Here is an 8928-nt window from a genome sequence, read left to right on the forward strand (position 1 = left end):
AAATTGGAGAAAAAATACCGGAGTAATGACGATTTCAAATATGAAGAGACGCAGAATGTATACATGTGTGTAAGCCAAGCTTACATGTACAGATCTAGATCCGACCGACAACACAAACTATTTTACGAAATTACGTTACCGCAAATAATAATATATGTAACCTATATCTAAAGAAAGTAATTCATGTCAATTGTAATGACTATTGATGAAGATTTGAATGAGTAATGGTCATTGAAATTCTCAGTAGACCGACGGCTTGCATACAGTATTCATACGTGTATGCACACACGTGTGTATATTATCAGTGTGATTACAGTTCGCGATTGTATTTATTGTTATGTAAACATATGGTGTGTATATATACTTCCCATATGTTATCTTAAGGAATACATTATTGTATGTTTTTTTTATTATTATTGTACATTTTTGTATAAAATATTTGCGTATATTTTCGAGAGCATGAATGAACGACAAAGAAAAAGCGCCGATAATGTCGTCTATCTTTGGCGAGGATGGACTGATCAATTCGGATACTATCAAAGAATTTGATTCAGTATCAAGCAAAATCGACGATATGTATGGTGAACGTATGGGTACATATTGGTCTGAAAAAACTTTACCAACTATCCGGCGCAGGTTGGTTGAGGCCAGAGTACGATGCCCCCATATACCCAAAGGCTGGAAAAACAACAATTGCGAATCAATGAATGACATCATAAAGCTTGTTGGTGACTGGGAAAAAACGATAAGAGCACATACAAAACACGCAGTACAACCACGTGCGCAGATCGCGTCACGGAATAGGAGAGTACGAATTAGCCCCGCATGCGCAACTTTTAAAAATAAGTTCAGTATTTTGGAGAGAACTGCCCGTTGTAGAAAGACAACGGAAAGTGCACAAGTTTTTGAAACTTGTGAAGCAGAAAAAGGAACGTATATATTCCACTAATGGAATGCTAACTATTCCAAAAACTGCAGCCATCACGAAAAAACCGGATACACGAAAACGTGTGCGTGGAAATGAACAGAATCGCACGGTCCGTCTAAACAGAAAAAAATGTCTTAGCGAAATCTTGTGTGCCCGCAGGACGGGGTTCAAGATATTTAAGGATTGTGTTTCTCTTAAACAGTTAGACTTTAAACGATACGTTTGCGAAATTATCAGTTTGACATTTTACGATATGTTTGCGAAATATCTTGTGTGCCCGCAGGACGGGATTCAAGATGTTTTAACAGTTAAAATTCGTTTACCTTCTAATACTTTTCAAATGAATTACACGTATGTATGTGTCAGTAAAAATCATTCAATAAATAAAATCTGTAAGTTCAGTAATAAAAAGTGTTAAATAAACGTAATATTTGTAAGCTTCCCGAAATTAAAACTTACGATACGCAAGCGAAATCTTGTGTGCCCGCAAGACGGGATTCGAGATATTAAAACTTAATCTTTCAAATAAAACGTATTAAAGTCAAAGTTACCAAAGTTAATATAAAAATATTTAAGCAGCTAAAAAATACACACACACAAAACAAGAGGCCCAGAGGGCCTGTATCGCTCACCTGGTTTTTGTTAGTAATTATCACAAGACTCAGACAATTAGAAAAATAAGCAAAATTGACTCCCAAAGTTTAATTTTGAATCACAACCATACAAATATGCTATCCAATACATAGGTTCAGAGACAAAGTAATCTATATGAAAATAGTAGCGTAATTGACCTTTTTGACCTCGCATCTATTGCCGTCTAAGGCCCCGGGGGTCAGCCCTATCATTTGTACAATTGCAAATCCCAACCCTAAAAGGATGCTACCATTGCATTATAAGTGCTCTTCCATTCTTAGTTGCAGAGAAGAACGTTTATATGGAAATACTAAATTGACCCCTTTTGACCCCACACCTTCAGGCCCCCGGGGGGGGTCAAATTTGCAAAATTTTGAATTCAAACCCTATAAGGATGTAACCATTGCATTATGAGCGTAATCCCATGTTAAGTTGCAGAGAAAAAGTTATTTATATGGAAATTGACCACTTTTGACCCCGCCCCTCAGGCTCCCGGGGGGTCAGCCCTATCATTTGCACAATTTTGAATTCCCACACTATAAGGATACTACCATTGTATTATGGGTGCTATAAACGTGCTTAGTTTCAGAGAAGAAGTCGTTTATATGGAAATAGCCAAATTGGCCCCTTTTGACCCCGCCCCTCAGGCCCCCTGGGGGTCAGCCCCATCATTTGTACAATTTTGAATCCCCATCCTATAAGGATGCTACCATTGCATTATGGGTGCTATCCCATGCTTGGATTCAGAAAAGAAGTCGTTTATATGGAAATAGCCAAATTGAACCCTTTTGACCCCGCCCCTCAGGCCCCCCGGGGGTCAGCCACATCATTTGTACAATTTTGAATCCCCAACCTATAAAGATACTACCATTGCATTATGAGTGCTATCTCATGCTTAGTTTCAAAGAAGAAGTCGTTTATATGGAAATAGCCAAATTGACCCCATTTGACCCCGCCCCTCAGGCCCCCGGGGGTCTGCCCCATCATTTGTACAATTTTGAATCCCCCCACCCTATAAGGATGCTACCATTGCATTTATGGGTGCTATCCCATGCTTGGTTTCAGAGAAGAAGTCGTTTATATGGAAATAGCCAAATTGAACCCTTTTGACCCCGCCCCTCAGGCCCCCGGGGGGTCAGCCCCATCATTTGTACAATTTATAATCCCTACCCTATAACGATACTACCATTGCATTATGAGTGCTATCTCATGCTTAGTTTCAGAGAAGAAGTCGTTTATATGGAAATAGCCAAATTGACCCCATTTGACCCCGCCCCTCAGGCCCCCGGGGGGTCAGCCCCATCATTTGTACAATTTTTGAATCCCCACCCTATAAGGATGCTACCATTGCATTATGGGTGCTATCCCATGCTTGGTTTCAGAGAAGAAGTCGTTTATATGGAAATAGCCAAATGGACCCCATTTGACCCCGCCCCTCAGGCCCCCGGGGGGTCAGCCCCACCATTTGTACAATTTTGAATCCCCATCCTATAAGGATGCTACCATTGCATTATGGGTGCTATCCCATGCTTGGTTTCAGAGAAGAAGTCGTTTATATGGAAATAGCCAAATTGACCCCTTTTGGCCCCGCCCTCAGGCCCCTGGGGGGTCAGCCCCATCATTTGTACAATTTTCAGTTAGTAGCCCATAAGGATGCTACCAGCCAAATTTTGTTGAAATCCGACCAGCGGTTATGGAGAAGAAGTCGATTGTTGACGGACGGACGGACGGACGGACGACGGACGACGGACGACGGACGACGGACGACGGACGACGGACGCCGGACGCCACGGTATGGCATAAGCTCACCTTGGTCCTTCGGACCAGGTGAGCTAAAAACTAACGTGACGCTACCCGATTTTGGAACGCTACCCAAAATGAAACACTTTTAAAATATGTGATACAGAATTTTCAGTTTGCAATCTAAACTAACAATAACAGTCCTGAACAAAAATTAAGGTGCTGACCTGTGACAATTTTAATATGTCATTTTCTTTCCAGTTGCTTATTATCTGTATTTAAAAATGAAAATAACGAAATTTTGAAAAACTCCGAGAAACGACGTCGTGCGACAACCCTAAAAACACCATATATTTTAAAATGAGAAAAATAAATGCTGAATGGAATATTTTTGAAAGGCATGTGCCCTGAATAAACTAAAATACGTTTGAACTTTCTTTAAATCAATTCAAACATTTTTTATCATGCCTGGACATTTATTAATCAAACTTTATTTAGGAGATGTTCCATTTTGGGTACTCAAATCTGCTGAAACACAGGGCTGACAAGTAAACAAATCATGAAATTAATAATAAAAGCATCTATTTGTGGAATGTTAAGAAAAAAATCTGGATTCAACCACATGTAAGATTTTTTTTTACAATTATCTTCAAAAAGTGTTCCAATTTGGGTAGCGTCACGTAGGGTCTGCAAACATACTCGTGTATTGAGTATGGCCTAGAGTTCTACACCGACTATAATGATGTTTACACAATAATGGCTTAGACAAACAGTATCGAGACCCTATAAGCACTCGTACACACGCGTGTACAGGCGTGTGTGAGTCGTCGATCTGTTGTCGGTAGTAAACCTGACCAGTCGCCGATCTCGTAACATTAAAACAGGTATAAAGTCTTCATTTTTATTCCAATCTTAATGAAATTTTGTACATAGATGCATTATAGTATGACAAATCACATATCTTCTGTTGTCGTTAGGTTTTTAAAACATTTTCGATGTTACAACGTGTTGTCGGTATACCGTCACGGCAAACCTCTTGTCACTCGATATATCGTTGACCAGCGGCCGATTTCAGAATATTCAAATCGCTCTAATTCCTTCATTTTTGCTCCAATCTTCATAAAACTTGGTAGAAATATTCATTTTAATGTACTGAATAACATATCTTGTGTTGTCACTAACTTTTCCTTGTATTTAACGTGTTGTCGTTTGTTGTCGTTTCTTGTCGTTATTAAGTGTGACCCGATCTGTCTATAAATTAGATATGGATTTCCGGCTCAGTGCATCAAAGAGTCGAAGTCATTTCAGTGTTTGATTGCTACATGTATTATAACGTGGATAATTAAGCGTTTCTACGATTGCCGATTTTGTTGGTAACACATTTCCGTCGAACACAGCGAATAATACACAGACGGGTTTGCCTCTCTGCCCGTAGGATTGATGAAAAATGAAACATAAACAACGTTTAGTCCGAGGTTGATAATTTTTCTTTGGTCAATAAAAACATGCACGACCTCATCAAAATCCTATAATTGTATACTTTTTTGTCTAAATAGTAAAATTAATGAAAGTAATCTTTACATCTTTTTGACATTTTTTTCTTTGACCTCCCTTGAATTCCAATTACTAGTGACGTCATCTAAGACAATTAACTGCCGGAATGCATGTTGATTTTGTTTTGAATAAGCCACAAGTCTCAATTCTTAGGGAAATACACACTGAGAAAAATAGGCTATATTTCGCCTTATTCGATGGCGTTATATATCCTCTACAGTTGGTAGTAGACTAAAGGTTACACCCTTGTGCAAACGGAGTGCACGAGGTTTAGACTACAGGTCACGGAGTGCACTACGTTTAGACTACAGGTAGACACGGAGTGCACGAGATTTAGACTACAGGTAGACACGGAGTGCACAAGATTTAGACTACAGGTAGACACGGAGTGCACTACGTGTGAACACGGTGTCAACTACAGGTTGACATGGTGTCCAGGTACATTCAGACCTAGACAGACAAGGTGATGTGTTATAGTTAGGGAGCGGGGAAGAATACGTTCTTCAATTTGAAATAATACATAATTATAATTTTTTAGTGTTTCTTTTTTTTTTAAATTACAACATCTACAATTTAATGTACAGTATATATAACTATATAATACGATATTTTTTTAGTATACATGAATAAAACCTTTTCACTGCAAAAAAGTAATAAAGATTAATTTGTATTAATTAAGTATATGTCTATTTAATTTTATATCAGTAGTTTCCATTTCATATCTTAAATTGTCGATATTACGTTTTCAAAAGTCAATGTTTTATGGGTAAATTGCATTAAATATATATATATATATATATATATATATATCATTTACATGAAATAGTAAATACAAGTCAAAAACAACTTTGAATTGCGGCAAAAACTAGAACGAATATACGTACCCGGCCTACTAAGACGACACCATTTTCTGTCTAAAAGTCTTACTACAATCTTGCAGCTACGGCAAAAACCAGTCCTATTGTGCTTTTGAGACAATTTTTCTTTTTTAATTTAAGCTATTAGTAATACAATCATATACCGGGTAATACATAGCTTTTAAATAAAAAGATTTGGTCCCTATCAATCGGTTTTCTAGCGACACCCTTGTACATGTAGATCGTCTTTCATAAAATATACACTTTTATAATATTTTTCTTCGCTATTTTAAGTTCTAAAAGTATTGTACGTAAAATAGCTTAATTACATATTCTTTATTAAAAACTGAACGTCTTTAAAAGATCATGCAGAATAAATCCACTTCAAACTTTATGACGTAGCTATAGTCTACATACAAGTATCCAATTCAGCTTGTTTTGATTCTTAATTACCGGTACACACAATATGTTTATGATCCCAACCCCGCAAGTTATCTTGACCGTATATTGCGTCATGGTCCAATAATTAAAACTTGTCATACCTGTAAGCCACAGTGTCCAGCTATACAGTATACCTCAAGGTGACCATCGATAGATGGCCATAGGGCAGAATCGTTGCCTTCTGTGTTTGCACGGCTTTATGAGAATGGAGGCAGTATCTTTATATAATATGTGATTTTAGAATTGTTTCAATGGAAGTTTGTTAAGACAAACAAATATACGTTACCTTTTAAAAATCATATAGGTTTATGAGTTTGAAACACAAAAGTACCATTCTTATTAGATACATGTACATGTTTGTTGTTGAGCCTGGGTAAACATGTACACCACTTCCCGGGGAGAGGGGGGGTAGATTGGGATGAGGTAAAAACTAGCTGGCAAAACATATAGTAAGTGATGCTGAATACACCTCAATTATTGTCATGACAGGCAGCCGTGAAGTGGAGCTGACGGGAAATGTACAATGCGTAAATCAAGCATGTCTGTCACAACCTTGAATTTACCAATAATACATGTATATATTATAATCAAAATTAATTTAGATTAGGTACTTATTCAACATTGTAATATGGTATTTTATATACATAGTCATGATAATCGGGTTTCTGATATTTGTAAAAAGCCAGTGTAAAAAAAATTAAATTAATGAAAAGATATTGGATGAAATATGATTTTCCAATAATTTTGAAATAAATGTTTTAGTTAATTATACACTTGGTATTTTAATTATTTTTTATTTTAATATATAAAGCTTCATTATCAAGTAAATTAAAATGCACTATCAGTTAAAATACATATCCCTATTGACTACTATTGTTGTATATATAACTGTTCGTATTTGTGTGATGAGTACAATGTATATGTAGAGAGGCTGCCACCTAAGTACAGTATGCTATAAATGGACCTCCTGGGGTTGGGATAAGGTATACGTACTTCATTCAAGTTTTTTTCAAGTTTTGTTCATACTTATGTATGCTGACGATACAGTTTTGTTTACTGAAGATGCTACTGACCTGCAAAACATGTTAGATTGTCTGCAAAATTATGCAAATAAATGGAGTTTATCTGTTAATATAGATAAAACCAAAATAGTTGTTTTTAGAAAAAGTAAACGTCTACAGGCTAATGAGTACTGGACCTTTCAAGGAAGGGCTATAGATATTGTTGATAATTTTTGTTACTTGGGGCTAGTTTTCAATTATAATGGGAGATTTACTCTAGCGCTTAATACTTTAGCATCACAAGGAAGAAAGTCATACTATCTCCTTAATAGTAGAATGAAAAAATACATGCTTAATGTTGAAACAAAATTATCCTTATTTGATAGTTATGTTTCATGTGTGCTTAATTACTGTTGCGAGGTATGGGGCTCGCACCCAGCACCTAAGATTGAATCTGTACATCTTTTATTCCTGAAGAGTCTATTGAATGTGAAAAAAACCAGTCAATACTTCTATGGTGTATTTTGAGACTGGAAGGTTTACTTTACATATACAGCGTAAAATAATGGTGATGAAATATTGGTTAAAGCTATTAAGAACAGATAACTGTCGATTTTTAAAGTCATGCTATAATGCTCTATTTGAGCTCATTATGAAAAAGCCTAATTATAAATTAAATTGGTTGTATGATGTAAAAAATGATTTAGGCAGATGTGGTTTCAACAATATTTGGATTGCTCAGAATGTAGATAATGAAAAACACTTTTTGGAATTGTATTCACAGCGCTTGCATGATATATTTATTCAGGAACTGCGTTGCGCATTTGACGTGTCTCCTAAATGTGAAATTTATAAACATCTTGTTGATAACTTTGAAATTCAATTTTATTTAAAGAAGCCTTTGAATTCTAAAACTAAACAAATATTGAGTAAATATCGCATGCAAGCCCACTCTCTGCAAATTGAAGCTGGCCGTTATAACGCCGTTCCCAGAGGCGATAGACTTTGTACTGTTTGTGACAAAAATGATGTAGAAGATGAAATGCATTTTGTATTACTATGTCCTGCTTATTCTGAGTTACGTAAAAAGTTTATAAAAACTTATTACCACAAACACCCAAGTGTATATAAATTAATTATGTTATTTTCATCTAAAAAAGTAAAGAGCTTAAATCTGTTGGGGAAATATTTGATCCAGGCAACAGAAAAAAGGAAAATTATCATTAATCAGCAGTAGTATATATATCATCATACTCATGTATTAATCATTTTGTTTAATTTGGTATGAAGTATATCGGAATTATCCTCCGCCATCTTGAAACATAACAACGATCATTGTATTATGTATTTGTGTATTGGTTAAACCTATATGCTGTATTGCATTTGGATAATAAAAAAACTTGAAAAAACTTGAAACTCATAATCAAAATGTTGTGGTTGATGGAACAGTATGAAGTCCAAGTGACCATGGAAACTGCAGTCCTAGCGTAGGGCTCTACCTTTCGAGCAGGCATATTTTAAGTGTACAATATACTATGTATACATGTATGGATCACACATTGTAAAGAAGGTCAGAATAGGATATTGTCAAATTATCAGAGTTTCTAGAATTAATATAATTGTGACAAATTCAGAATCTAATCAACAACTATGAATCTACAGTTTAAATGGGTAGAAGTTGGATTTATTTTGATTGTCTGTTTAATTTATTATCAGGCATGTGACCTACATTTTTGCGATCGGTCCTTTGAACAGTGTTGATGCTCACGAGCAG

At 36.0% G+C, this 8928-nt stretch overlaps 1 pseudogene; it reads left to right on the plus strand.

The window, feature by feature from the left end:
* The first annotated feature begins 490 nt into the window (after window positions 1–490).
* Window positions 491–8572, plus strand: LOC138316706 (uncharacterized; annotated as a pseudogene).
* Window positions 8573–8928: the final 356 nt, after the last annotated feature.

This window comes from Argopecten irradians, chromosome 2, assembly GCF_041381155.1.
Source record: "Argopecten irradians isolate NY chromosome 2, Ai_NY, whole genome shotgun sequence".
Taxonomy (NCBI): domain Eukaryota; kingdom Metazoa; phylum Mollusca; class Bivalvia; order Pectinida; family Pectinidae; genus Argopecten; species Argopecten irradians.